The sequence below is a fragment of the Misgurnus anguillicaudatus genome, chromosome 5, assembly GCF_027580225.2.
Source record: "Misgurnus anguillicaudatus chromosome 5, ASM2758022v2, whole genome shotgun sequence".
Classification (NCBI taxonomy): Eukaryota; Metazoa; Chordata; class Actinopteri; order Cypriniformes; family Cobitidae; genus Misgurnus; species Misgurnus anguillicaudatus.
Genome location: NC_073341.2, coordinates 4,652,017 through 4,673,577, shown reverse-complemented (window position 1 = coordinate 4,673,577; position 21,561 = coordinate 4,652,017). Strand labels below are relative to the sequence as shown.

Below are 21,561 nucleotides of genomic sequence, written 5' to 3'. Positions count from 1 at the left end.
AAACATTTTTTAAACATGTTTTAATACAAATCTTGCTATTATTTTGTAAAATAAAGTGTAAAATGTTTGGAAAGATCTGCTTTAACACTATTTTGACCAGCAGGTGTCGCCAGCGAGTGTGGTGTTTCGAACGCTTCGAAAAACTGAATCAATTTCCGAAGCAATAGGTTCAATTGATTCGAAGTTCGAAAAGCTTCGTTTCTGCCATCACTAGTGTTCAGTGGCTTTAAACAAAGGCGCCTTGTGACTCCAACATAGGGACGGCAAGAGGTGCGAAAACGGCGGACGAACAGCAGCGTTCAGCTTGTGCCATACCGCTTGCATTTCAATCGGCAGTGCATAGACAAAGCAAACCTCCCCGTCGGGGAATCGAACCCCGGTCTTCCGCGTGACAGGCGGAGATACTGTCCACTATACTAACGAGGACTTCTCTCTCTCGCCCTGGCGTCACGCCCGCCAACCTCCCCTTCGAAAGAGTAGTCTTGGGATTCTGTGGTTATCAAGTTACAGACACCAGCAGGAGGCATGGAAGGGAATCGACTGAATCCGTGATCAATTCAGTGCAGCTCTGAAACAACAGTTGGTTCAGGATATTCACAAGTCCTGTTGAGCAACACCTGTCCGCCTGCGTTGGTGGTATAGTGGTGAGCATAGCTGCCTTCCAAGCAGTTGACCCGGGTTCGATTCCCGGCCAACGCATCGCTTTTCGCTCGACCCCATCGTGAGGAGGAGAGCAAAGCAGCGCACTTCTACAGCCGATTTTGATTCGTAAAAGGTGGCTCGCGCAAGTTGTGTCCGCGTGACAGGCGGAGATACTGTCCACTATACTAACGAGGACTTCACGTCTGGGTTGAGTCGCCGAGCCGGATAGTGAACCCAGAACGCAGCTTATAACACACTCCCCATTTGTGATGACAGCCTTCCTGTTTATTCTCCCCGTTTATTTTTTGTTTGTTTATTTTGTGTGTTTGTTTCTATTTTAAAAAGTTTCTTTACCTGTTTTTTTAAAAAACATTCCCTTCTACTTCCCCAGCCAACTACCATCCTTACCCCAAAATCAGTAAACCCCCTAGATTGGTCCTTTAAAAGGACAACCCTACCCCATTCTGAAGCTCAACCCATCCCCTTGCTTTTTTACTATTTACCTGAAATAAATTAACCATAAACTACACCCTGCCCTAACACCAGCTATCATAGCCCCAAAAAGAATGTTTGAATTGAAAATGATCTATTAAGCTGAAGGTCTTAGACCTTGTTCTTCTGTTGGGGCCCTTTCTTTTTCCTTTTATTTTCTAGAGGCTATGGAAATGAATGAAGATTCCCCTGGCTTGGAAGAAAATTCCTCTTCTGTCAATTTTGGGCTGGCTTTTATTATTTTTTTGTTTTTTGAGATTTGAAAACCTAATGGGATGGAGATTGGAGGTAACCTGTGCCGGTGCATCCTCTGTGTAATGTGCACAGAGTTTCATTCCCCAAAACCTCTCAGCAAAAGATCACACTGTGACATGTTAGTAGCCTGTGCCTGTGTCTTTATTTTGGGCAGGAAGGTATTTCTACCTCTTTGGCTCCTCCCAGGTGGAAGGGTCTGGGTGGATCCTGAACCAGAAATTACCCTTTTTGAACATTATGGTGTGGCACAGGGAGCACACTGGGTCGAGGTTTGTTGGGCATGACTCAAGTTTTCCTTCAACTGCGTATAAATCTTTCGCCTTTTACTAAAGATTTCCGTGGAGGGGGACCGTTGTGAGTTTATTGTATTTTTGGGTGCTCTGCGCACAGCAGAGCTGCGTAACTTTGGTCAATTGTAGAAAATCTTTCTTTATGGTTTTGTTTGTCGCGAGGTGTTCAGTAACGATGGTCGCTTTCGAAGCGCAGCTTCGTGAGGCTTCGAAACTTTTACGAATCTTTTGTTTCGAGTCAATCGGCTCGGAGCGTGTTTCAAACTGGCCAAGTCACGTGATTTTAGCAAACGAGGCTTCATTACGTCATAACTGTTTCGAATCGTTTCGAAAATCAGATTTAATGACAAAAATGTGCATAATTAAAAGGGGAGATGGTTTTAATGATTTGTTTGCCCTAAATACAACTGAAAAACACACAATACACTTTTAATTATGTCTTAATTAAGTTCAAAACATTTTTTAAACATGTTTTAATACAAATCTTGCTATTATTTTGTAAAATAAAGTGTAAAATGTTTGGAAAGATCTGCTTTAACACTATTTTGACCAGCAGGTGTCGCCAGCGAGTGTGGTGTTTCGAACGCTTCGAAAAACTGAATCAATTTCCGAAGCAATAGGTTCAATTGATTCGAAGTTCGAAAAGCTTCGTTTCTGCCATCACTAGTGTTCAGTGGCTTTAAACAAAGGCGCCTTGTGACTCCAACATAGGGACGGCAAGAGGTGCGAAAACGGCGGACGAACAGCAGCGTTCAGCTTGTGCCATACCGCTTGCATTTCAATCGGCAGTGCATAGACAAAGCAAACCTCCCCGTCGGGGAATCGAACCCCGGTCTTCCGCGTGACAGGCGGAGATACTGTCCACTATACTAACGAGGACTTCTCTCTCTCGCCCTGGCGTCACGCCCGCCAACCTCCCCTTCGAAAGAGTAGTCTTGGGATTCTGTGGTTATCAAGTTACAGACACCAGCAGGAGGCATGGAAGGGAATCGACTGAATCCGTGATCAATTCAGTGCAGCTCTGAAACAACAGTTGGTTCAGGATATTCACAAGTCCTGTTGAGCAACACCTGTCCGCCTGCGTTGGTGGTATAGTGGTGAGCATAGCTGCCTTCCAAGCAGTTGACCCGGGTTCGATTCCCGGCCAACGCATCGCTTTTCGCTCGACCCCATCGTGAGGAGGAGAGCAAAGCAGCGCACTTCTACAGCCGATTTTGATTCGTAAAAGGTGGCTCGCGCAAGTTGTTTGAGAAGTCAAACGAAACACAGATCTCCCCGTCGGGGAATCGAACCCCGGTCTTCCGCGTGACAGGCGGAGATACTGTCCACTATACTAACGAGGACTTCACGTCTGGGTTGAGTCGCCGAGCCGGATAGTGAACCCAGAACGCAGCTTATAACACACTCCCCATTTGTGATGACAGCCTTCCTGTTTATTCTCCCCGTTTATTTTTTGTTTGTTTATTTTGTGTGTTTGTTTCTATTTTAAAAAGTTTCTTTACCTGTTTTTTTAAAAAACATTCCCTTCTACTTCCCCAGCCAACTACCATCCTTACCCCAAAATCAGTAAACCCCCTAGATTGGTCCTTTAAAAGGACAACCCTACCCCATTCTGAAGCTCAACCCATCCCCTTGCTTTTTTACTATTTACCTGAAATAAATTAACCATAAACTACACCCTGCCCTAACACCAGCTATCATAGCCCCAAAAAGAATGTTTGAATTGAAAATGATCTATTAAGCTGAAGGTCTTAGACCTTGTTCTTCTGTTGGGGCCCTTTCTTTTTCCTTTTATTTTCTAGAGGCTATGGAAATGAATGAAGATTCCCCTGGCTTGGAAGAAAATTCCTCTTCTGTCAATTTTGGGCTGGCTTTTATTATTTTTTTGTTTTTTGAGATTTGAAAACCTAATGGGATGGAGATTGGAGGTAACCTGTGCCGGTGCATCCTCTGTGTAATGTGCACAGAGTTTCATTCCCCAAAACCTCTCAGCAAAAGATCACACTGTGACATGTTAGTAGCCTGTGCCTGTGTCTTTATTTTGGGCAGGAAGGTATTTCTACCTCTTTGGCTCCTCCCAGGTGGAAGGGTCTGGGTGGATCCTGAACCAGAAATTACCCTTTTTGAACATTATGGTGTGGCACAGGGAGCACACTGGGTCGAGGTTTGTTGGGCATGACTCAAGTTTTCCTTCAACTGCGTATAAATCTTTCGCCTTTTACTAAAGATTTCCGTGGAGGGGGACCGTTGTGAGTTTATTGTATTTTTGGGTGCTCTGCGCACAGCAGAGCTGCGTAACTTTGGTCAATTGTAGAAAATCTTTCTTTATGGTTTTGTTTGTCGCGAGGTGTTCAGTAACGATGGTCGCTTTCGAAGCGCAGCTTCGTGAGGCTTCGAAACTTTTACGAATCTTTTGTTTCGAGTCAATCGGCTCGGAGCGTGTTTCAAACTGGCCAAGTCACGTGATTTTAGCAAACGAGGCTTCATTACGTCATAACTGTTTCGAATCGTTTCGAAAATCAGATTTAATGACAAAAATGTGCATAATTAAAAGGGGAGATGGTTTTAATGATTTGTTTGCCCTAAATACAACTGAAAAACACACAATACACTTTTAATTATGTCTTAATTAAGTTCAAAACATTTTTTAAACATGTTTTAATACAAATCTTGCTATTATTTTGTAAAATAAAGTGTAAAATGTTTGGAAAGATCTGCTTTAACACTATTTTGACCAGCAGGTGTCGCCAGCGAGTGTGGTGTTTCGAACGCTTCGAAAAACTGAATCAATTTCCGAAGCAATAGGTTCAATTGATTCGAAGTTCGAAAAGCTTCGTTTCTGCCATCACTAGTGTTCAGTGGCTTTAAACAAAGGCGCCTTGTGACTCCAACATAGGGACGGCAAGAGGTGCGAAAACGGCGGACGAACAGCAGCGTTCAGCTTGTGCCATACCGCTTGCATTTCAATCGGCAGTGCATAGACAAAGCAAACCTCCCCGTCGGGGAATCGAACCCCGGTCTTCCGCGTGACAGGCGGAGATACTGTCCACTATACTAACGAGGACTTCTCTCTCTCGCCCTGGCGTCACGCCCGCCAACCTCCCCTTCGAAAGAGTAGTCTTGGGATTCTGTGGTTATCAAGTTACAGACACCAGCAGGAGGCATGGAAGGGAATCGACTGAATCCGTGATCAATTCAGTGCAGCTCTGAAACAACAGTTGGTTCAGGATATTCACAAGTCCTGTTGAGCAACACCTGTCCGCCTGCGTTGGTGGTATAGTGGTGAGCATAGCTGCCTTCCAAGCAGTTGACCCGGGTTCGATTCCCGGCCAACGCATCGCTTTTCGCTCGACCCCATCGTGAGGAGGAGAGCAAAGCAGCGCACTTCTACAGCCGATTTTGATTCGTAAAAGGTGGCTCGCGCAAGTTGTTTGAGAAGTCAAACGAAACACAGATCTCCCCGTCGGGGAATCGAACCCCTGTCTTCCGCGTGACAGGCGGAGATACTGTCCACTATACTAACGAGGACTTCACGTCTGGGTTGAGTCGCCGAGCCGGATAGTGAACCCAGAACGCAGCTTATAACACACTCCCCATTTGTGATGACAGCCTTCCTGTTTATTCTCCCCGTTTATTTTTTGTTTGTTTATTTTGTGTGTTTGTTTCTATTTTAAAAAGTTTCTTTACCTGTTTTTTTAAAAAACATTCCCTTCTACTTCCCCAGCCAACTACCATCCTTACCCCAAAATCAGTAAACCCCCTAGATTGGTCCTTTAAAAGGACAACCCTACCCCATTCTGAAGCTCAACCCATCCCCTTGCTTTTTTACTATTTACCTGAAATAAATTAACCATAAACTACACCCTGCCCTAACACCAGCTATCATAGCCCCAAAAAGAATGTTTGAATTGAAAATGATCTATTAAGCTGAAGGTCTTAGACCTTGTTCTTCTGTTGGGGCCCTTTCTTTTTCCTTTTATTTTCTAGAGGCTATGGAAATGAATGAAGATTCCCCTGGCTTGGAAGAAAATTCCTCTTCTGTCAATTTTGGGCTGGCTTTTATTATTTTTTTGTTTTTTGAGATTTGAAAACCTAATGGGATGGAGATTGGAGGTAACCTGTGCCGGTGCATCCTCTGTGTAATGTGCACAGAGTTTCATTCCCCAAAACCTCTCAGCAAAAGATCACACTGTGACATGTTAGTAGCCTGTGCCTGTGTCTTTATTTTGGGCAGGAAGGTATTTCTACCTCTTTGGCTCCTCCCAGGTGGAAGGGTCTGGGTGGATCCTGAACCAGAAATTACCCTTTTTGAACATTATGGTGTGGCACAGGGAGCACACTGGGTCGAGGTTTGTTGGGCATGACTCAAGTTTTCCTTCAACTGCGTATAAATCTTTCGCCTTTTACTAAAGATTTCCGTGGAGGGGGACCGTTGTGAGTTTATTGTATTTTTGGGTGCTCTGCGCACAGCAGAGCTGCGTAACTTTGGTCAATTGTAGAAAATCTTTCTTTATGGTTTTGTTTGTCGCGAGGTGTTCAGTAACGATGGTCGCTTTCGAAGCGCAGCTTCGTGAGGCTTCGAAACTTTTACGAATCTTTTGTTTCGAGTCAATCGGCTCGGAGCGTGTTTCAAACTGGCCAAGTCACGTGATTTTAGCAAACGAGGCTTCATTACGTCATAACTGTTTCGAATCGTTTCGAAAATCAGATTTAATGACAAAAATGTGCATAATTAAAAGGGGAGATGGTTTTAATGATTTGTTTGCCCTAAATACAACTGAAAAACACACAATACACTTTTAATTATGTCTTAATTAAGTTCAAAACATTTTTTAAACATGTTTTAATACAAATCTTGCTATTATTTTGTAAAATAAAGTGTAAAATGTTTGGAAAGATCTGCTTTAACACTATTTTGACCAGCAGGTGTCGCCAGCGAGTGTGGTGTTTCGAACGCTTCGAAAAACTGAATCAATTTCCGAAGCAATAGGTTCAATTGATTCGAAGTTCGAAAAGCTTCGTTTCTGCCATCACTAGTGTTCAGTGGCTTTAAACAAAGGCGCCTTGTGACTCCAACATAGGGACGGCAAGAGGTGCGAAAACGGCGGACGAACAGCAGCGTTCAGCTTGTGCCATACCGCTTGCATTTCAATCGGCAGTGCATAGACAAAGCAAACCTCCCCGTCGGGGAATCGAACCCCGGTCTTCCGCGTGACAGGCGGAGATACTGTCCACTATACTAACGAGGACTTCTCTCTCTCGCCCTGGCGTCACGCCCGCCAACCTCCCCTTCGAAAGAGTAGTCTTGGGATTCTGTGGTTATCAAGTTACAGACACCAGCAGGAGGCATGGAAGGGAATCGACTGAATCCGTGATCAATTCAGTGCAGCTCTGAAACAACAGTTGGTTCAGGATATTCACAAGTCCTGTTGAGCAACACCTGTCCGCCTGCGTTGGTGGTATAGTGGTGAGCATAGCTGCCTTCCAAGCAGTTGACCCGGGTTCGATTCCCGGCCAACGCATCGCTTTTCGCTCGACCCCATCGTGAGGAGGAGAGCAAAGCAGCGCACTTCTACAGCCGATTTTGATTCGTAAAAGGTGGCTCGCGCAAGTTGTGTACAGCCTTCCTGTTTATTCTCCCCGTTTATTTTTTGTTTGTTTATTTTGTGTGTTTGTTTCTATTTTAAAAAGTTTCTTTACCTGTTTTTTTAAAAAACATTCCCTTCTACTTCCCCAGCCAACTACCATCCTTACCCCAAAATCAGTAAACCCCCTAGATTGGTCCTTTAAAAGGACAACCCTACCCCATTCTGAAGCTCAACCCATCCCCTTGCTTTTTTACTATTTACCTGAAATAAATTAACCATAAACTACACCCTGCCCTAACACCAGCTATCATAGCCCCAAAAAGAATGTTTGAATTGAAAATGATCTATTAAGCTGAAGGTCTTAGACCTTGTTCTTCTGTTGGGGCCCTTTCTTTTTCCTTTTATTTTCTAGAGGCTATGGAAATGAATGAAGATTCCCCTGGCTTGGAAGAAAATTCCTCTTCTGTCAATTTTGGGCTGGCTTTTATTATTTTTTTGTTTTTTGAGATTTGAAAACCTAATGGGATGGAGATTGGAGGTAACCTGTGCCGGTGCATCCTCTGTGTAATGTGCACAGAGTTTCATTCCCCAAAACCTCTCAGCAAAAGATCACACTGTGACATGTTAGTAGCCTGTGCCTGTGTCTTTATTTTGGGCAGGAAGGTATTTCTACCTCTTTGGCTCCTCCCAGGTGGAAGGGTCTGGGTGGATCCTGAACCAGAAATTACCCTTTTTGAACATTATGGTGTGGCACAGGGAGCACACTGGGTCGAGGTTTGTTGGGCATGACTCAAGTTTTCCTTCAACTGCGTATAAATCTTTCGCCTTTTACTAAAGATTTCCGTGGAGGGGGACCGTTGTGAGTTTATTGTATTTTTGGGTGCTCTGCGCACAGCAGAGCTGCGTAACTTTGGTCAATTGTAGAAAATCTTTCTTTATGGTTTTGTTTGTCGCGAGGTGTTCAGTAACGATGGTCGCTTTCGAAGCGCAGCTTCGTGAGGCTTCGAAACTTTTACGAATCTTTTGTTTCGAGTCAATCGGCTCGGAGCGTGTTTCAAACTGGCCAAGTCACGTGATTTTAGCAAACGAGGCTTCATTACGTCATAACTGTTTCGAATCGTTTTGAAAATCAGATTTAATGACAAAAATGTGCATAATTAAAAGGGGAGATGGTTTTAATGATTTGTTTGCCCTAAATACAACTGAAAAACACACAATACACTTTTAATTATGTCTTAATTAAGTTCAAAACATTTTTTAAACATGTTTTAATACAAATCTTGCTATTATTTTGTAAAATAAAGTGTAAAATGTTTGGAAAGATCTGCTTTAACACTATTTTGACCAGCAGGTGTCGCCAGCGAGTGTGGTGTTTCGAACGCTTCGAAAAACTGAATCAATTTCCGAAGCAATAGGTTCAATTGATTCGAAGTTCGAAAAGCTTCGTTTCTGCCATCACTAGTGTTCAGTGGCTTTAAACAAAGGCGCCTTGTGACTCCAACATAGGGACGGCAAGAGGTGCGAAAACGGCGGACGAACAGCAGCGTTCAGCTTGTGCCATACCGCTTGCATTTCAATCGGCAGTGCATAGACAAAGCAAACCTCCCCGTCGGGGAATCGAACCCCGGTCTTCCGCGTGACAGGCGGAGATACTGTCCACTATACTAACGAGGACTTCTCTCTCTCGCCCTGGCGTCACGCCCGCCAACCTCCCCTTCGAAAGAGTAGTCTTGGGATTCTGTGGTTATCAAGTTACAGACACCAGCAGGAGGCATGGAAGGGAATCGACTGAATCCGTGATCAATTCAGTGCAGCTCTGAAACAACAGTTGGTTCAGGATATTCACAAGTCCTGTTGAGCAACACCTGTCCGCCTGCGTTGGTGGTATAGTGGTGAGCATAGCTGCCTTCCAAGCAGTTGACCCGGGTTCGATTCCCGGCCAACGCATCGCTTTTCGCTCGACCCCATCGTGAGGAGGAGAGCAAAGCAGCGCACTTCTACAGCCGATTTTGATTCGTAAAAGGTGGCTCGCGCAAGTTGTTTGAGAAGTCAAACGAAACACAGATCTCCCCGTCGGGGAATCGAACCCCGGTCTTCCGCGTGACAGGCGGAGATACTGTCCACTATACTAACGAGGACTTCACGTCTGGGTTGAGTCGCCGAGCCGGATAGTGAACCCAGAACGCAGCTTATAACACACTCCCCATTTGTGATGACAGCCTTCCTGTTTATTCTCCCCGTTTATTTTTTGTTTGTTTATTTTGTGTGTTTGTTTCTATTTTAAAAAGTTTCTTTACCTGTTTTTTTAAAAAACATTCCCTTCTACTTCCCCAGCCAACTACCATCCTTACCCCAAAATCAGTAAACCCCCTAGATTGGTCCTTTAAAAGGACAACCCTACCCCATTCTGAAGCTCAACCCATCCCCTTGCTTTTTTACTATTTACCTGAAATAAATTAACCATAAACTACACCCTGCCCTAACACCAGCTATCATAGCCCCAAAAAGAATGTTTGAATTGAAAATGATCTATTAAGCTGAAGGTCTTAGACCTTGTTCTTCTGTTGGGGCCCTTTCTTTTTCCTTTTATTTTCTAGAGGCTATGGAAATGAATGAAGATTCCCCTGGCTTGGAAGAAAATTCCTCTTCTGTCAATTTTGGGCTGGCTTTTATTATTTTTTTGTTTTTTGAGATTTGAAAACCTAATGGGATGGAGATTGGAGGTAACCTGTGCCGGTGCATCCTCTGTGTAATGTGCACAGAGTTTCATTCCCCAAAACCTCTCAGCAAAAGATCACACTGTGACATGTTAGTAGCCTGTGCCTGTGTCTTTATTTTGGGCAGGAAGGTATTTCTACCTCTTTGGCTCCTCCCAGGTGGAAGGGTCTGGGTGGATCCTGAACCAGAAATTACCCTTTTTGAACATTATGGTGTGGCACAGGGAGCACACTGGGTCGAGGTTTGTTGGGCATGACTCAAGTTTTCCTTCAACTGCGTATAAATCTTTCGCCTTTTACTAAAGATTTCCGTGGAGGGGGACCGTTGTGAGTTTATTGTATTTTTGGGTGCTCTGCGCACAGCAGAGCTGCGTAACTTTGGTCAATTGTAGAAAATCTTTCTTTATGGTTTTGTTTGTCGCGAGGTGTTCAGTAACGATGGTCGCTTTCGAAGCGCAGCTTCGTGAGGCTTCGAAACTTTTACGAATCTTTTGTTTCGAGTCAATCGGCTCGGAGCGTGTTTCAAACTGGCCAAGTCACGTGATTTTAGCAAACGAGGCTTCATTACGTCATAACTGTTTCGAATCGTTTCGAAAATCAGATTTAATGACAAAAATGTGCATAATTAAAAGGGGAGATGGTTTTAATGATTTGTTTGCCCTAAATACAACTGAAAAACACACAATACACTTTTAATTATGTCTTAATTAAGTTCAAAACATTTTTTAAACATGTTTTAATACAAATCTTGCTATTATTTTGTAAAATAAAGTGTAAAATGTTTGGAAAGATCTGCTTTAACACTATTTTGACCAGCAGGTGTCGCCAGCGAGTGTGGTGTTTCGAACGCTTCGAAAAACTGAATCAATTTCCGAAGCAATAGGTTCAATTGATTCGAAGTTCGAAAAGCTTCGTTTCTGCCATCACTAGTGTTCAGTGGCTTTAAACAAAGGCGCCTTGTGACTCCAACATAGGGACGGCAAGAGGTGCGAAAACGTCGGACGAACAGCAGCGTTCAGCTTGTGCCATACCGCTTGCATTTCAATCGGCAGTGCATAGACAAAGCAAACCTCCCCGTCGGGGAATCGAACCCCGGTCTTCCGCGTGACAGGCGGAGATACTGTCCACTATACTAACGAGGACTTCTCTCTCTCGCCCTGGCGTCACGCCCGCCAACCTCCCCTTCGAAAGAGTAGTCTTGGGATTCTGTGGTTATCAAGTTACAGACACCAGCAGGAGGCATGGAAGGGAATCGACTGAATCCGTGATCAATTCAGTGCAGCTCTGAAACAACAGTTGGTTCAGGATATTCACAAGTCCTGTTGAGCAACACCTGTCCGCCTGCGTTGGTGGTATAGTGGTGAGCATAGCTGCCTTCCAAGCAGTTGACCCGGGTTCGATTCCCGGCCAACGCATCGCTTTTCGCTCGACCCCATCGTGAGGAGGAGAGCAAAGCAGCGCACTTCTACAGCCGATTTTGATTCGTAAAAGGTGGCTCGCGCAAGTTGTTTGAGAAGTCAAACGAAACACAGATCTCCCCGTCGGGGAATCGAACCCCGGTCTTCCGCGTGACAGGCGGAGATACTGTCCACTATACTAACGAGGACTTCACGTCTGGGTTGAGTCGCCGAGCCGGATAGTGAACCCAGAACGCAGCTTATAACACACTCCCCATTTGTGATGACAGCCTTCCTGTTTATTCTCCCCGTTTATTTTTTGTTTGTTTATTTTGTGTGTTTGTTTCTATTTTAAAAAGTTTCTTTACCTGTTTTTTTAAAAAACATTCCCTTCTACTTCCCCAGCCAACTACCATCCTTACCCCAAAATCAGTAAACCCCCTAGATTGGTCCTTTAAAAGGACAACCCTACCCCATTCTGAAGCTCAACCCATCCCCTTGCTTTTTTACTATTTACCTGAAATAAATTAACCATAAACTACACCCTGCCCTAACACCAGCTATCATAGCCCCAAAAAGAATGTTTGAATTGAAAATGATCTATTAAGCTGAAGGTCTTAGACCTTGTTCTTCTGTTGGGGCCCTTTCTTTTTCCTTTTATTTTCTAGAGGCTATGGAAATGAATGAAGATTCCCCTGGCTTGGAAGAAAATTCCTCTTCTGTCAATTTTGGGCTGGCTTTTATTATTTTTTTGTTTTTTGAGATTTGAAAACCTAATGGGATGGAGATTGGAGGTAACCTGTGCCGGTGCATCCTCTGTGTAATGTGCACAGAGTTTCATTCCCCAAAACCTCTCAGCAAAAGATCACACTGTGACATGTTAGTAGCCTGTGCCTGTGTCTTTATTTTGGGCAGGAAGGTATTTCTACCTCTTTGGCTCCTCCCAGGTGGAAGGGTCTGGGTGGATCCTGAACCAGAAATTACCCTTTTTGAACATTATGGTGTGGCACAGGGAGCACACTGGGTCGAGGTTTGTTGGGCATGACTCAAGTTTTCCTTCAACTGCGTATAAATCTTTCGCCTTTTACTAAAGATTTCCGTGGAGGGGGACCGTTGTGAGTTTATTGTATTTTTGGGTGCTCTGCGCACAGCAGAGCTGCGTAACTTTGGTCAATTGTAGAAAATCTTTCTTTATGGTTTTGTTTGTCGCGAGGTGTTCAGTAACGATGGTCGCTTTCGAAGCGCAGCTTCGTGAGGCTTCGAAACTTTTACGAATCTTTTGTTTCGAGTCAATCGGCTCGGAGCGTGTTTCAAACTGGCCAAGTCACGTGATTTTAGCAAACGAGGCTTCATTACGTCATAACTGTTTCGAATCGTTTCGAAAATCAGATTTAATGACAAAAATGTGCATAATTAAAAGGGGAGATGGTTTTAATGATTTGTTTGCCCTAAATACAACTGAAAAACACACAATACACTTTTAATTATGTCTTAATTAAGTTCAAAACATTTTTTAAACATGTTTTAATACAAATCTTGCTATTATTTTGTAAAATAAAGTGTAAAATGTTTGGAAAGATCTGCTTTAACACTATTTTGACCAGCAGGTGTCGCCAGCGAGTGTGGTGTTTCGAACGCTTCGAAAAACTGAATCAATTTCCGAAGCAATAGGTTCAATTGATTCGAAGTTCGAAAAGCTTCGTTTCTGCCATCACTAGTGTTCAGTGGCTTTAAACAAAGGCGCCTTGTGACTCCAACATAGGGACGGCAAGAGGTGCGAAAACGGCGGACGAACAGCAGCGTTCAGCTTGTGCCATACCGCTTGCATTTCAATCGGCAGTGCATAGACAAAGCAAACCTCCCCGTCGGGGAATCGAACCCCGGTCTTCCGCGTGACAGGCGGAGATACTGTCCACTATACTAACGAGGACTTCTCTCTCTCGCCCTGGCGTCACGCCCGCCAACCTCCCCTTCGAAAGAGTAGTCTTGGGATTCTGTGGTTATCAAGTTACAGACACCAGCAGGAGGCATGGAAGGGAATCGACTGAATCCGTGATCAATTCAGTGCAGCTCTGAAACAACAGTTGGTTCAGGATATTCACAAGTCCTGTTGAGCAACACCTGTCCGCCTGCGTTGGTGGTATAGTGGTGAGCATAGCTGCCTTCCAAGCAGTTGACCCGGGTTCGATTCCCGGCCAACGCATCGCTTTTCGCTCGACCCCATCGTGAGGAGGAGAGCAAAGCAGCGCACTTCTACAGCCGATTTTGATTCGTAAAAGGTGGCTCGCGCAAGTTGTTTGAGAAGTCAAACGAAACACAGATCTCCCCGTCGGGGAATCGAACCCCGGTCTTCCGCGTGACAGGCGGAGATACTGTCCACTATACTAACGAGGACTTCACGTCTGGGTTGAGTCGCCGAGCCGGATAGTGAACCCAGAACGCAGCTTATAACACACTCCCCATTTGTGATGACAGCCTTCCTGTTTATTCTCCCCGTTTATTTTTTGTTTGTTTATTTTGTGTGTTTGTTTCTATTTTAAAAAGTTTCTTTACCTGTTTTTTTAAAAAACATTCCCTTCTACTTCCCCAGCCAACTACCATCCTTACCCCAAAATCAGTAAACCCCCTAGATTGGTCCTTTAAAAGGACAACCCTACCCCATTCTGAAGCTCAACCCATCCCCTTGCTTTTTTACTATTTACCTGAAATAAATTAACCATAAACTACACCCTGCCCTAACACCAGCTATCATAGCCCCAAAAAGAATGTTTGAATTGAAAATGATCTATTAAGCTGAAGGTCTTAGACCTTGTTCTTCTGTTGGGGCCCTTTCTTTTTCCTTTTATTTTCTAGAGGCTATGGAAATGAATGAAGATTCCCCTGGCTTGGAAGAAAATTCCTCTTCTGTCAATTTTGGGCTGGCTTTTATTATTTTTTTGTTTTTTGAGATTTGAAAACCTAATGGGATGGAGATTGGAGGTAACCTGTGCCGGTGCATCCTCTGTGTAATGTGCACAGAGTTTCATTCCCCAAAACCTCTCAGCAAAAGATCACACTGTGACATGTTAGTAGCCTGTGCCTGTGTCTTTATTTTGGGCAGGAAGGTATTTCTACCTCTTTGGCTCCTCCCAGGTGGAAGGGTCTGGGTGGATCCTGAACCAGAAATTACCCTTTTTGAACATTATGGTGTGGCACAGGGAGCACACTGGGTCGAGGTTTGTTGGGCATGACTCAAGTTTTCCTTCAACTGCGTATAAATCTTTCGCCTTTTACTAAAGATTTCCGTGGAGGGGGACCGTTGTGAGTTTATTGTATTTTTGGGTGCTCTGCGCACAGCAGAGCTGCGTAACTTTGGTCAATTGTAGAAAATCTTTCTTTATGGTTTTGTTTGTCGCGAGGTGTTCAGTAACGATGGTCGCTTTCGAAGCGCAGCTTCGTGAGGCTTCGAAACTTTTACGAATCTTTTGTTTCGAGTCAATCGGCTCGGAGCGTGTTTCAAACTGGCCAAGTCACGTGATTTTAGCAAACGAGGCTTCATTACGTCATAACTGTTTCGAATCGTTTCGAAAATCAGATTTAATGACAAAAATGTGCATAATTAAAAGGGGAGATGGTTTTAATGATTTGTTTGCCCTAAATACAACTGAAAAACACACAATACACTTTTAATTATGTCTTAATTAAGTTCAAAACATTTTTTAAACATGTTTTAATACAAATCTTGCTATTATTTTGTAAAATAAAGTGTAAAATGTTTGGAAAGATCTGCTTTAACACTATTTTGACCAGCAGGTGTCGCCAGCGAGTGTGGTGTTTCGAACGCTTCGAAAAACTGAATCAATTTCCGAAGCAATAGGTTCAATTGATTCGAAGTTCGAAAAGCTTCGTTTCTGCCATCACTAGTGTTCAGTGGCTTTAAACAAAGGCGCCTTGTGACTCCAACATAGGGACGGCAAGAGGTGCGAAAACGGCGGACGAACAGCAGCGTTCAGCTTGTGCCATACCGCTTGCATTTCAATCGGCAGTGCATAGACAAAGCAAACCTCCCCGTCGGGGAATCGAACCCCGGTCTTCCGCGTGACAGGCGGAGATACTGTCCACTATACTAACGAGGACTTCTCTCTCTCGCCCTGGCGTCACGCCCGCCAACCTCCCCTTCGAAAGAGTAGTCTTGGGATTCTGTGGTTATCAAGTTACAGACACCAGCAGGAGGCATGGAAGGGAATCGACTGAATCCGTGATCAATTCAGTGCAGCTCTGAAACAACAGTTGGTTCAGGATATTCACAAGTCCTGTTGAGCAACACCTGTCCGCCTGCGTTGGTGGTATAGTGGTGAGCATAGCTGCCTTCCAAGCAGTTGACCCGGGTTCGATTCCCGGCCAACGCATCGCTTTTCGCTCGACCCCATCGTGAGGAGGAGAGCAAAGCAGCGCACTTCTACAGCCGATTTTGATTCGTAAAAGGTGGCTCGCGCAAGTTGTTTGAGAAGTCAAACGAAACACAGATCTCCCCGTCGGGGAATCGAACCCCGGTCTTCCGCGTGACAGGCGGAGATACTGTCCACTATACTAACGAGGACTTCACGTCTGGGTTGAGTCGCCGAGCCGGATAGTGAACCCAGAACGCAGCTTATAACACACTCCCCATTTGTGATGACAGCCTTCCTGTTTATTCTCCCCGTTTATTTTTTGTTTGTTTATTTTGTGTGTTTGTTTCTATTTTAAAAAGTTTCTTTACCTGTTTTTTTAAAAAACATTCCCTTCTACTTCCCCAGCCAACTACCATCCTTACCCCAAAATCAGTAAACCCCCTAGATTGGTCCTTTAAAAGGACAACCCTACCCCATTCTGAAGCTCAACCCATCCCCTTGCTTTTTTACTATTTACCTGAAATAAATTAACCATAAACTACACCCTGCCCTAACACCAGCTATCATAGCCCCAAAAAGAATGTTTGAATTGAAAATGATCTATTAAGCTGAAGGTCTTAGACCTTGTTCTTCTGTTGGGGCCCTTTCTTTTTCCTTTTATTTTCTAGAGGCTATGGAAATGAATGAAGATTCCCCTGGCTTGGAAGAAAATTCCTCTTCTGTCAATTTTGGGCTGGCTTTTATTATTTTTTTGTTTTTTGAGATTTGAAAACCTAATGGGATGGAGATTGGAGGTAACCTGTGCCGGTGCATCCTCTGTGTAATGTGCACAGAGTTTCATTCCCCAAAACCTCTCAGCAAAAGATCACACTGTGACATGTTAGTAGCCTGTGCCTGTGTCTTTATTTTGGGCAGGAAGGTATTTCTACCTCTTTGGCTCCTCCCAGGTGGAAGGGTCTGGGTGGATCCTGAACCAGAAATTACCCTTTTTGAACATTATGGTGTGGCACAGGGAGCACACTGGGTCGAGGTTTGTTGGGCATGACTCAAGTTTTCCTTCAACTGCGTATAAATCTTTCGCCTTTTACTAAAGATTTCCGTGGAGGGGGACCGTTGTGAGTTTATTGTATTTTTGGGTGCTCTGCGCACAGCAGAGCTGCGTAACTTTGGTCAATTGTAGAAAATCTTTCTTTATGGTTTTGTTTGTCGCGAGGTGTTCAGTAACGATGGTCGCTTTCGAAGCGCAGCTTCGTGAGGCTTCGAAACTTTTACGAATCTTTTGTTTCGAGTCAATCGGCTCGGAGCGTGTTTCAAACTGGCCAAGTCACGTGATTTTAGCAAACGAGGCTTCATTACGTCATAACTGTTTCGAATCGTTTCGAAAATCAGATTTAATGACAAAAATGTGCATAATTAAAAGGGGAGATGGTTTTAATGATTTGTTTGCCCTAAATACAACTGAAAAACACACAATACACTTTTAATTATGTCTTAATTAAGTTCAAAACATTTTTTAAACATGTTTTAATACAAATCTTGCTATTATTTTGTAAAATAAAGTGTAAAATGTTTGGAAAGATCTGCTTTAACACTATTTTGACCAGCAGGTGTCGCCAGCGAGTGTGGTGTTTCGAACGCTTCGAAAAACTGAATCAATTTCCGAAGCAATAGGTTCAATTGATTCGAAGTTCGAAAAGCTTCGTTTCTGCCATCACTAGTGTTCAGTGGCTTTAAACAAAGGCGCCTTGTGACTCCAACATAGGGACGGCAAGAGGTGCGAAAACGTCGGACGAACAGCAGCGTTCAGCTTGTGCCATACCGCTTGCATTTCAATCGGCAGTGCATAGACAAAGCAAACCTCCCCGTCGGGGAATCGAACCCCGGTCTTCCGCGTGACAGGCGGAGATACTGTCCACTATACTAACGAGGACTTCTCTCTCTCGCCCTGGCGTCACGCCCGCCAACCTCCCCTTCGAAAGAGTAGTCTTGGGATTCTGTGGTTATCAAGTTACAGACACCAGCAGGAGGCATGGAAGGGAATCGACTGAATCCGTGATCAATTCAGTGCAGCTCTGAAACAACAGTTGGTTCAGGATATTCACAAGTCCTGTTGAGCAACACCTGTCCGCCTGCGTTGGTGGTATAGTGGTGAGCATAGCTGCCTTCCAAGCAGTTGACCCGGGTTCGATTCCCGGCCAACGCATCGCTTTTCGCTCGACCCCATCGTGAGGAGGAGAGCAAAGCAGCGCACTTCTACAGCCGATTTTGATTCGTAAAAGGTGGCTCGCGCAAGTTGTGTACAGCCTTCCTGTTTATTCTCCCCGTTTATTTTTTGTTTGTTTATTTTGTGTGTTTGTTTCTATTTTAAAAAGTTTCTTTACCTGTTTTTTTAAAAAACATTCCCTTCTACTTCCCCAGCCAACTACCATCCTTACCCCAAAATCAGTAAACCCCCTAGATTGGTCCTTTAAAAGGACAACCCTACCCCATTCTGAAGCTCAACCCATCCCCTTGCTTTTTTACTATTTACCTGAAATAAATTAACCATAAACTACACCCTGCCCTAACACCAGCTATCATAGCCCCAAAAAGAATGTTTGAATTGAAAATGATCTATTAAGCTGAAGGTCTTAGACCTTGTTCTTCTGTTGGGGCCCTTTCTTTTTCCTTTTATTTTCTAGAGGCTATGGAAATGAATGAAGATTCCCCTGGCTTGGAAGAAAATTCCTCTTCTGTCAATTTTGGGCTGGCTTTTATTATTTTTTTGTTTTTTGAGATTTGAAAACCTAATGGGATGGAGATTGGAGGTAACCTGTGCCGGTGCATCCTCTGTGTAATGTGCACAGAGTTTCATTCCCCAAAACCTCTCAGCAAAAGATCACACTGTGACATGTTAGTAGCCTGTGCCTGTGTCTTTATTTTGGGCAGGAAGGTATTTCTACCTCTTTGGCTCCTCCCAGGTGGAAGGGTCTGGGTGGATCCTGAACCAGAAATTACCCTTTTTGAACATTATGGTGTGGCACAGGGAGCACACTGGGTCGAGGTTTGTTGGGCATGACTCAAGTTTTCCTTCAACTGCGTATAAATCTTTCGCCTTTTACTAAAGATTTCCGTGGAGGGGGACCGTTGTGAGTTTATTGTATTTTTGGGTGCTCTGCGCACAGCAGAGCTGCGTAACTTTGGTCAATTGTAGAAAATCTTTCTTTATGGTTTTGTTTGTCGCGAGGTGTTCAGTAACGATGGTCGCTTTCGAAGCGCAGCTTCGTGAGGCTTCGAAACTTTTACGAATCTTTTGTTTCGAGTCAATCGGCTCGGAGCGTGTTTCAAACTGGCCAAGTCACGTGATTTTAGCAAACGAGGCTTCATTACGTCATAACTGTTTCGAATCGTTTCGAAAATCAGATTTAATGACAAAAATGTGCATAATTAAAAGGGGAGATGGTTTTAATGATTTGTTTGCCCTAAATACAACTGAAAAACACACAATACACTTTTAATTATGTCTTAATTAAGTTCAAAACATTTTTTAAACATGTTTTAATACAAATCTTGCTATTATTTTGTAAAATAAAGTGTAAAATGTTTGGAAAGATCTGCTTTAACACTATTTTGACCAGCAGGTGTCGCCAGCGAGTGTGGTGTTTCGAACGCTTCGAAAAACTGAATCAATTTCCGAAGCAATAGGTTCAATTGATTCGAAGTTCGAAAAGCTTCGTTTCTGCCATCACTAGTGTTCAGTGGCTTTAAACAAAGGCGCCTTGTGACTCCAACATAGGGACGGCAAGAGGTGCGAAAACGGCGGACGAACAGCAGCGTTCAGCTTGTGCCATACCGCTTGCATTTCAATCGGCAGTGCATAGACAAAGCAAACCTCCCCGTCGGGGAATCGAACCCCGGTCTTCCGCGTGACAGGCGGAGATACTGTCCACTATACTAACGAGGACTTCTCTCTCTCGCCCTGGCGTCACGCCCGCCAACCTCCCCTTCGAAAGAGTAGTCTTGGGATTCTGTGGTTATCAAGTTACAGACACCAGCAGGAGGCATGGAAGGGAATCGACTGAATCCGTGATCAATTCAGTGCAGCTCTGAAACAACAGTTGGTTCAGGATATTCACAAGTCCTGTTGAGCAACACCTGTCCGCCTGCGTTGGTGGTATAGTGGTGAGCATAGCTGCCTTCCAAGCAGTTGACCCGGGTTCGATTCCCGGCCAACGCATCGCTTTTCGCTCGACCCCATCGTGAGGAGGAGAGCAAAGCAGCGCACTTCTACAGCCGATTTTGATTCGTAAAAGGTGGCTCGCGCAAGTTGTTTGAGAAGTCAAACGAAACACAGATCTCCCCGTCGGGGAATCGAACCCCGGTCTTCCGCGTGACAGGCGGAGATACTGTCCACTATACTAACGAGGACTTCACGTCTGGGTTGAGTCGCCGAGCCGGATAGTGAACCCAGAACGCAGCTTATAACACACTCCCCATTTGTGATGACAGCCTTCCTGTTTATTCTCCCCGTTTATTTTTTGTTTGTTTATTTTGTGTGTTTGTTTCTATTTTAAAAAGTTTCTTTACCTGTTTTTTTAAAAAACATTCCCTTCTACTTCCCCAGCCAACTACCATCCTTACCCCAAAATCAGTAAACCCCCTAGATTGGTCCTTTAAAAGGACAACCCTACCCCATTCTGAAGCTCAACCCATCCCCTTGCTTTTTTACTATTTACCTGAAATAAATTAACCATAAACTACACCCTGCCCTAACACCAGCTATCATAGCCCCAAAAAGAATGTTTGAATTGAAAATGATCTATTAAGCTGAAGGTCTTAGACCTTGTTCTTCTGTTGGGGCCCTTTCTTTTTCCTTTTATTTTCTAGAGGCTATGGAAATGAATGAAGATTCCCCTGGCTTGGAAGAAAATTCCTCTTCTGTCAATTTTGGGCTGGCTTTTATTATTTTTTTGTTTTTTGAGATTTGAAAACCTAATGGGATGGAGATTGGAGGTAACCTGTGCCGGTGCATCCTCTGTGTAATGTGCACAGAGTTTCATTCCCCAAAACCTCTCAGCAAAAGATCACACTGTGACATGTTAGTAGCCTGTGCCTGTGTCTTTATTTTGGGCAGGAAGGTATTTCTACCTCTTTGGCTCCTCCCAGGTGGAAGGGTCTGGGTGGATCCTGAACCAGAAATTACCCTTTTTGAACATTATGGTGTGGCACAGGGAGCACACTGGGTCGAGGTTTGTTGGGCATGACTCAAGTTTTCCTTCAACTGCGTATAAATCTTTCGCCTTTTACTAAAGATTTCCGTGGAGGGGGACCGTTGTGAGTTTATTGTATTTTTGGGTGCTCTGCGCACAGCAGAGCTGCGTAACTTTGGTCAATTGTAGAAAATCTTTCTTTATGGTTTTGTTTGTCGCGAGGTGTTCAGTAACGATGGTCGCTTTCGAAGCGCAGCTTCGTGAGGCTTCGAAACTTTTACGAATCTTTTGTTTCGAGTCAATCGGCTCGGAGCGTGTTTCAAACTGGCCAAGTCACGTGATTTTAGCAAACGAGGCTTCATTACGTCATAACTGTTTCGAATCGTTTCGAAAATCAGATTTAATGACAAAAATGTGCATAATTAAAAGGGGAGATGGTTTTAATGATTTGTTTGCCCTAAATACAACTGAAAAACACACAATACACTTTTAATTATGTCTTAATTAAGTTCAAAACATTTTTTAAACATGTTTTAATACAAATCTTGCTATTATTTTGTAAAATAAAGTGTAAAATGTTTGGAAAGATCTGCTTTAACACTATTTTGACCAGCAGGTGTC

At 43.9% G+C, this 21,561-nt stretch overlaps 20 non-coding genes across 20 annotated transcripts; all 20 read left to right on the top strand.

Moving 5' to 3' along the window:
- Positions 1 to 627: 627 nt before the first annotated feature.
- On the top strand, positions 628 to 699 carry trnag-ucc (transfer RNA glycine (anticodon UCC)). Its single transcript has one exon. It is a non-coding gene; the product is annotated as a tRNA-Gly (tRNA).
- Positions 700 to 1,670: 971 nt separating this feature from the next.
- Positions 1,671 to 1,786, top strand: LOC141364042 (U5 spliceosomal RNA). The gene has a single exon (XR_012369792.1). It is a non-coding gene; the product is annotated as a U5 spliceosomal RNA (small nuclear RNA).
- Positions 1,787 to 2,759: 973 nt separating this feature from the next.
- Positions 2,760 to 2,831, top strand: trnag-ucc (transfer RNA glycine (anticodon UCC)). The gene has a single exon. It is a non-coding gene; the product is annotated as a tRNA-Gly (tRNA).
- A 1,024-nt stretch (positions 2,832 to 3,855) lies between these two features.
- Positions 3,856 to 3,971, top strand: LOC141364041 (U5 spliceosomal RNA). The gene has a single exon (XR_012369791.1). It is a non-coding gene; the product is annotated as a U5 spliceosomal RNA (small nuclear RNA).
- A 973-nt stretch (positions 3,972 to 4,944) lies between these two features.
- Positions 4,945 to 5,016, top strand: trnag-ucc (transfer RNA glycine (anticodon UCC)). The gene has a single exon. It is a non-coding gene; the product is annotated as a tRNA-Gly (tRNA).
- Positions 5,017 to 6,040: 1,024 nt separating this feature from the next.
- On the top strand, positions 6,041 to 6,156 carry LOC141364040 (U5 spliceosomal RNA). Its single transcript, XR_012369790.1, has one exon. It is a non-coding gene; the product is annotated as a U5 spliceosomal RNA (small nuclear RNA).
- A 973-nt stretch (positions 6,157 to 7,129) lies between these two features.
- Positions 7,130 to 7,201, top strand: trnag-ucc (transfer RNA glycine (anticodon UCC)). The gene has a single exon. It is a non-coding gene; the product is annotated as a tRNA-Gly (tRNA).
- Positions 7,202 to 8,053: 852 nt separating this feature from the next.
- Positions 8,054 to 8,169, top strand: LOC141364039 (U5 spliceosomal RNA). The gene has a single exon (XR_012369789.1). It is a non-coding gene; the product is annotated as a U5 spliceosomal RNA (small nuclear RNA).
- A 973-nt stretch (positions 8,170 to 9,142) lies between these two features.
- trnag-ucc (transfer RNA glycine (anticodon UCC)) lies at positions 9,143 to 9,214 on the top strand. Its single transcript has one exon. It is a non-coding gene; the product is annotated as a tRNA-Gly (tRNA).
- Positions 9,215 to 10,238: 1,024 nt separating this feature from the next.
- Positions 10,239 to 10,354, top strand: LOC141364038 (U5 spliceosomal RNA). The gene has a single exon (XR_012369788.1). It is a non-coding gene; the product is annotated as a U5 spliceosomal RNA (small nuclear RNA).
- Positions 10,355 to 11,327: 973 nt separating this feature from the next.
- On the top strand, positions 11,328 to 11,399 carry trnag-ucc (transfer RNA glycine (anticodon UCC)). The gene has a single exon. It is a non-coding gene; the product is annotated as a tRNA-Gly (tRNA).
- Positions 11,400 to 12,423: 1,024 nt separating this feature from the next.
- On the top strand, positions 12,424 to 12,539 carry LOC129415151 (U5 spliceosomal RNA). The gene has a single exon (XR_008634737.2). It is a non-coding gene; the product is annotated as a U5 spliceosomal RNA (small nuclear RNA).
- Positions 12,540 to 13,512: 973 nt separating this feature from the next.
- Positions 13,513 to 13,584, top strand: trnag-ucc (transfer RNA glycine (anticodon UCC)). Its single transcript has one exon. It is a non-coding gene; the product is annotated as a tRNA-Gly (tRNA).
- A 1,024-nt stretch (positions 13,585 to 14,608) lies between these two features.
- Positions 14,609 to 14,724, top strand: LOC129415165 (U5 spliceosomal RNA). The gene has a single exon (XR_008634750.2). It is a non-coding gene; the product is annotated as a U5 spliceosomal RNA (small nuclear RNA).
- A 973-nt stretch (positions 14,725 to 15,697) lies between these two features.
- trnag-ucc (transfer RNA glycine (anticodon UCC)) lies at positions 15,698 to 15,769 on the top strand. Its single transcript has one exon. It is a non-coding gene; the product is annotated as a tRNA-Gly (tRNA).
- A 1,024-nt stretch (positions 15,770 to 16,793) lies between these two features.
- On the top strand, positions 16,794 to 16,909 carry LOC129415160 (U5 spliceosomal RNA). The gene has a single exon (XR_008634744.1). It is a non-coding gene; the product is annotated as a U5 spliceosomal RNA (small nuclear RNA).
- A 973-nt stretch (positions 16,910 to 17,882) lies between these two features.
- trnag-ucc (transfer RNA glycine (anticodon UCC)) lies at positions 17,883 to 17,954 on the top strand. Its single transcript has one exon. It is a non-coding gene; the product is annotated as a tRNA-Gly (tRNA).
- An 852-nt stretch (positions 17,955 to 18,806) lies between these two features.
- Positions 18,807 to 18,922, top strand: LOC141364037 (U5 spliceosomal RNA). The gene has a single exon (XR_012369787.1). It is a non-coding gene; the product is annotated as a U5 spliceosomal RNA (small nuclear RNA).
- A 973-nt stretch (positions 18,923 to 19,895) lies between these two features.
- On the top strand, positions 19,896 to 19,967 carry trnag-ucc (transfer RNA glycine (anticodon UCC)). Its single transcript has one exon. It is a non-coding gene; the product is annotated as a tRNA-Gly (tRNA).
- Positions 19,968 to 20,991: 1,024 nt separating this feature from the next.
- On the top strand, positions 20,992 to 21,107 carry LOC129415144 (U5 spliceosomal RNA). Its single transcript, XR_008634730.2, has one exon. It is a non-coding gene; the product is annotated as a U5 spliceosomal RNA (small nuclear RNA).
- The last annotated feature ends 454 nt before the right edge of the window (positions 21,108 to 21,561 follow it).